Source organism: Penaeus monodon, chromosome 4, assembly GCF_015228065.2.
Source record: "Penaeus monodon isolate SGIC_2016 chromosome 4, NSTDA_Pmon_1, whole genome shotgun sequence".
NCBI classification, from domain to species: domain Eukaryota; kingdom Metazoa; phylum Arthropoda; class Malacostraca; order Decapoda; family Penaeidae; genus Penaeus; species Penaeus monodon.
The window spans coordinates 33,190,681-33,197,488 of NC_051389.1; the positions used below are offsets into that span (position 1 = coordinate 33,190,681).

The 6,808-nt window shown below is 34.4% G+C and overlaps 1 protein-coding gene across 4 annotated transcripts in view; it reads left to right on the forward strand.

The window, feature by feature from the left end:
* The first annotated feature begins 234 nt into the window (after nt 1-234).
* LOC119571824 (facilitated trehalose transporter Tret1-2 homolog) overlaps nt 235-6,808 on the forward strand; it is a 14,165-nt gene continuing 7,591 nt past the window's right edge. Inside the window, exons 1-3 of one of the 4 annotated variants that reach the window (XM_037918954.1) lie at nt 253-331; nt 761-1,009; nt 1,141-1,345. The gene's annotated coding sequence lies outside the window, so the exon portion shown is untranslated. Of the gene's footprint in view, nt 332-727; nt 1,346-6,808 lie in introns of all 4 variants that reach the window. The other 3 variants (XM_037918960.1, XM_037918948.1, XM_037918952.1) reach the window with 3 other exon arrangements.

Consider the following 6,808-nt stretch of genomic DNA (forward strand, 5'->3'; position numbering starts at 1 on the left):
GGGGAGAGATGATGAGAGAGAGAGATGAGAGAGAGAGAGAGAGAGAGAGAGAGAGCAGAGAAACAGAGTCAGAGAGAAAGAGGAGGGAATGGGGATATAAAGAGAGAATTGGATTATGTAAAAGCAGAGAGATGTGTCACCTCCTGCACCCCCCCCCCCCTTTTCCCATCCCTGTTTCCTCAGCAGCCCAGGAAGGGAAGCGACAAACCCCGCCCCTCGCACACTACATTCGCTAGGAAATCCACTGTAGACGGAGTACGGACCAAGCCAAGACGTTATGTAGAACACAGTGAACTCAAGGAGTTAAGAGTGTAGAAGATGAAGGATTAGTGTTAGTGTATTGCAAGAAGCTGTATACTGGTTGGAAGTGGGTCGGACGAGGACTCAAATCTCGATTTTACAAGGGACTGTGGAATGGAACTTGACGAAATTGATGAGAAACAAAGAGCGAATCTCGCCAAAATATGGATAAACCGTAGCTAGAAAGCGAGCGAGCGAGCGAGAGAGAAAGAGAGAGAGAGAGAGAGAGAGAGAGAGAGAGAGAGAGAGAGAGAGAGAGAGAGAGAGATAGAGAGAGAGAGAGAGAGAGAGAGAGAGAGAGAGAGAGAGAGAGAGAGAGAGAGAGAGAGAGAGAGAGAGGGAGAGATGGACAGGAAAAAGTTTCACAGATTATCAAGCAGATAAGCGTTTCTGACTTGCAAATCATCTTAACATTTTGCACCAGAAGTTGATTAACAATGCAGCATATACTTCATTGTAGTGCCGTGCCATGTGTTCCAGACATTTGGAAGTGAGTGTTTTGGCGAGGATACTCTCAGGGTGCAGATGGTGCGGCAAGGAGAAGCCGAGGAAGCAGGTGGCCACAGAACATACATTTGGTTCCAGTGCGAGAGGAGTGTGACGGGGCACACTCTCCGACCCGAGCGCCATGGACAGGGAACCTACGTCTAACTGAACGCACGCAGAAAACGAATGAAAAGTGCTGGAAAAAATATCGAAGCAGACAGAGGTAGATATATGCAAACGAGTTACCGAAAAGACTGGAAACGGAGAAGAAACAATAGAAGTGGAGCAATTTCAAGGCAGATCAAACTAGGTGAAAATCCGGTGCTGTTAACGGCCCCTCTTTTCTCTCTTTAGAAAGGGGAAAGTGATGGCAAGGCCGCGGCACATCCGAGGGAAGTAAGCGACGGAGAATGGAACAGTGAAAGCAGAAGTATCCTCCGAGGAAAGCAGAAAGAGAGAGAAAAATCAAGTAGAATAATAAAGAGAGAAAGAAGAGGGGAAAACGAAGATAAGAGAAGGGAAGAGGCAGAAGAGAACCGAGAAACAAATAAAAGAGGAAGTGAGGGAAGTTTTCAGATTGTGTCTCTTTTCCCTCTTTCGTTCTCGTCGCTTTCCATCTTCATCACCTGCCTTTCTCTTTCTCGCCGATTATTAAGCCCTTCCTTCCTCTCTAGTCCTCTCTTATATTATTACCTTCCCCTGATTCCTCCTTCTTTGGCTTAGCTCCGCACCCCATCCTCCTCCTCCTCTTTTTCTTCCCTCCTCCTCCTCTTCTTCCTCCTCCTTCTCCACATCTTCTTCCTCCTCCTCCTCCTCCTCTTCTTCCTTTGAGGCAACGAATCTCTTGAAAGGTTGGCGAATGGCCGATGTTTTCCCGACAAGTCAGCCAGATTTGCACAGGAAATGTTCATTTGTCTTCACTTAATTCTTTCTCTCTCCCTTTCTCTCCTTTCTACTTCTTTTTGTTTTCCTTTTTATCTGAATGCTTTCTTCTTCCCACTTTTTATCAGTACTATTGTTATTATCATAATTAATTTCATCTTTATTATTATAAATGTCATAATGATAATGATAGGGATAAGGTTAATAATAATAATGATAATGATAATAATATTAGTAATGGATAAAATAATAATAATGATAATACGGCGATAATTATAGTGATAAAAAGAACAACAACAATAAAAACAGTAATGATAATAATAGTAATGGTAATGATAATGAATCTAATATAATAGCAAATATAATGATCATCACCATTATCATTATCATTATTATTGTAGTTATAATAATATAATAATAATAATAATAATTAGTATTACTGTTATTATTATTATTAGTAGTAGTAAGTAATAATAGTAGTGGTTGTATTATTAGTATCATTTTTGTTATCATTACTGTTAATATTATTATCATCATCATTATTATTACTATAATTATCATTATAATTATTACTATTGTCTTTTTTATTATATAACATCATTATTTATATCATCATTGCTAATATTGTTATTATTACTATTATCAAGATTATTATTATCGCTATCATTATTAATATCACTATTATTTCTATTATTATCCCTGTCATTAGTAGTAGTAGTACTATACTAGTAGTAGTATCATTATCATCATCATCATCATCACCATTAGTATTATTACCATTATTATCGATATCACTATCATTGTAACTATTACTCTCATTATTATTACTATTGTTATTATTATTACTATATCATTATCATTATTATTATTAATATTATCATTGTTATTATCATTATTATTATTATTATTATTGCTGTTGTTGTTGTTGTTGTTGTTGTTGTTGTTGCTGTTATTATTAATAATATCATTATCATAATCACTATTATTATCATCATTATCATTATTGTAATCATCATCATCATCATTATTATCATTATCATCATTATTATTATTAATTATTATCATTATCACTATTGTCATTATCATCATCATCATCATCATCATCATTATCTTTACTATTATTATTACCACTATTATTATCAGTAGTAGTTGTTGTTGTATTATTAGTAATGTTATTATTATCATGATCATAGTTATTGGTGTTAATATCATTACTATTATCATTATCATTATTAATAATAATATTATTATTGTTATCATTATTATTATAGTTATCATTTTTATTATTATTATTATTATCAATGTTGATATTACTATTTATTATTATTATTATTATTATTATTATTAATATTATTATTATTATTACTGCTACTACTAGGACTACTACTACTACTACTATTATTATCATTATTAATATTATCATTACCATCATCATCACCATCATCATTACTATTATTATTATCATTATCATTATTGTTAATATCATCATTATTATTGCTTTCATCCTTATATTACAGCTTCTACCACCACCGCCGCCATACTACTACTAATATTATTATTATTATCATTATTGTTGCTGTTGTTGTTGTTAATGAAATTACTATTAGCATCATCATCATCATAACTGTGACGGGTGTGTGAAGGGAGAGACACTATACCAGCCCATGCATGGTAAATTCCAGACGATCGGTTCACGAATAAATGCAAATCATGCAATTCACAAATATAGGTAAATGTATACCAAAGATATAAAAATCAAGAGACGGGCAAAACATATACATATCAAGCACAAGATATAGCAAAGCAATAGAGAGTATGAATATGTCAACACAGTTACAACACCTAGGAAAGTGGCACAGATGGCAAGATACTTGAAAAACTCGATCGAGTCTTACTGACAGGGATACGATTTTGTTCTCGAGATGGGCTTCGGAGCTGCCAGGACGCACGGACGTGACTTTTTATAAGGGCCGACCTCGCCACGTAGGATCAGGTTCTTGGATCCTAAGAGTTCATTGCTAGGGTAGATGTTTGGAATTTCTTATTATATAATTCATCTTTTTATTATATAATTCATGTAATAAAGAAAGCATATTTTCATCACAATGTTCATCACAATTCATATCGTTCTACCGCGCTGATGTGAATATATTTATATTGGTAAGATATATGCTTCCTTACATATTTTATCATAATGTATATAGTCACAATCATTGCTGTTATTATAGTTGTTGTTATTATCATTATTATTTTTATTACTATTATTATTATTATCATTGTTATTATTATTGTCATTATTGATATTATTATAATAATAATTATTATAATTATCATTATTATTGTTAATGTTATTATCGTTATTATTATTATTAGTAGTAGTAGTAGTATTACTATTATTATTATTATCGTTTTTATTATTTTCATCTAAATGATTATCATCATTTCACCTTCATTATCACCAACATCATCATATTATTATTACTATTACTATCATTATAATAATAATTATTATCATTATTGTTATGATTAGCATTGCAAATATATCATTATCATTATCATTGCAAATATTATCAATATTATTATTTTCATTATTTTTTTTTTTTATTATTACTATTATCATTATAATTATTGCCATTACTGTTATTACTATTCTCATCAATATTATTATATTATTATTGTTGTTATCATTATTATTATCGTTAATGTTAATATTATTTTAATATTATCATTATTATCATTGTTATAATTATTATCATCACTGTTATTGATATTATTATTATTATCATTATCCCTATAATCTTTAACACTGTTAATGTTATCGTCATTATTATTATTATTTTAATCATCATCATCATCATTATTGTTATTTTATTATTATTATCATTATTATTTTCATATACATAGATATATATATTTATACGTATATACATACATATATATATATATATATATATATATATATATATATATATATATATATATATACGGACACATATATATATATATATGTATATATATATATATATATATATATATATATATATATATATATACATATATGCATATATCTATATCTATATCTATCTATCTCTCTATCTATCTATATATATATTTGTGTGTATGTGAGTGTGCGTGTGTGTGTTTGTATATAAACACACACACACACACAGAGATATATATGCATATGTATATACATATATGTGTACATAAATATGTATGTATATATATATATATATATATATATATATATATATATATATATATATATAGAGACAAATATATATATATATATATATATATATATATATATATATATATATATATATATATATATATATATATATATATAATACATACATACATACATCAATATATATATATATATATAATATATATATATATATATATATATATATATTATATACCATCCTGTGGGAAACGAGTCAGGTGGCTGTATAGCCTGAGTTGGTGATCGCGGATTGTGCAAGTAACAGGTCCAGTCTGACGGTGCAACCGTTGGTTGGACACATGGTCCCGCCAACTGTACCTCATGATCCGGCACAAGAACCTATTACAAAAGGTATCAAGACGAGATTCCAAAGCACAAGATAGTATCCAGGTTTCACTACCATATAGTAAAATTGACAGTACCAGGGCCTTGAAGACACGTAGCTTGGTCCTTCAGCACAGGTATCGGCACCTCTAAATTGTTAAGAGGTTTCATGACCCCTCCTGCCAGACCAATCCATCTACTGACTTCCTGGTCTGACAGCCTGAAGTCATGAACCACACTACCAAGATATGTAAAGCTCTCTGTGACCTCAGTGTCCTCACCGCAAGCACATACCATTTGAACAGAATCTTCTCGCAGATCCCCAAAGTCCTGGATCTTGGGCTTGGTCCAAGAGACCTCTAGCCCCAGGGGCTTTGCTTCATTGCTAAATGCTTCAAGAGCCACCACTAGGGCATCCAGAGACTCAGACAGAATAGCAACATCGTCAGTAAAGTCAAGGTGTGTAATCTTGATATTGCCCAGAGTTGCTTCACAGTGACTTTGGACAGTAGCTCTATCTAGTACCCAGTTCATACAAGTGTTGAAAAGTGTTGGTGCAAGAACAAAGCCTTGCTTCCCTCCTAAATAACAGGGAAGAAGCTCGACAGGCTCCCACCACACTTTCAGTACCAGTATACAGGCTTGCTATTGATCCAATAATCCTTGTTGGAATTCCTCTTAGTCTAGGATCTCCCAAAGTAATTTGAATGCCTTCGAATATGGGCTGCAAGCAGGCCATATTCGAACTCACGCTGGTGCTATAGTGACTCGAAGCACCAGGATACGTGTCTATTGTGGACTTACCAGGAGTGTGAATCCAAATTGCTCTGGCCTCTGGTACCTCAGCAGATGGTCTCTTATACGTCTCAGAAGGATGTGAGCGAGAATCTTGCCTGGTATACCGAGCAGTGTAATGCCTCGGTGATTGTTGCAGTCCCACTGACCCCTTTTCCCCTTCCAGAGAGGGATGACCACACCCCACAGCAGGTCAGGGGAAATGGTGCCAGTCTGCCAAATGCCTGACAGGACGCATACAAGCCTCTCGCCACACGTTCTTGAATAGTTCAGCTGGGATGTCGCAGATGTCCGCTGATTTACCACTCTTCAACTTGGAGATCACCCTCCTGACTTCAGTCATGGAGGGTGGATCCTTGCTGATGGGTGGGTCCAAGTTAATTGTTGGTGGATCAACCTGCTACAACTGTTCAAAATACTCAGCCCAATGCCCCTGCACCCCAACAGGATCTGAGTTGATTTGGCCACTTGCTGAGTGGGCTGCAGCTGTCTGCAAGGAGGGCTTGGAATGCTTTCTCAGGGCGTGGTAGGCAGGACGAAGTACATTTACTAGGAAATGGCTTTCGACCTCCTCTGCAAAATTCCTGATGAACTGTTCCTTGTCACTTCTCAGCAGTGACCTAGTCCAGGGAATGATGCAAGTTGTGATCTGTCAGTTGAGCCGCACAACAAGCAACTGTGGTTTCCGGTGTCTTCTGCGAGATGAAATCCTGTCTTGCTCTTGGTGTTCACCAATCGTTTCTTGATCTGCATTCAGCATTTCACACTTGAAAGTGTCCCACAACAGAACAG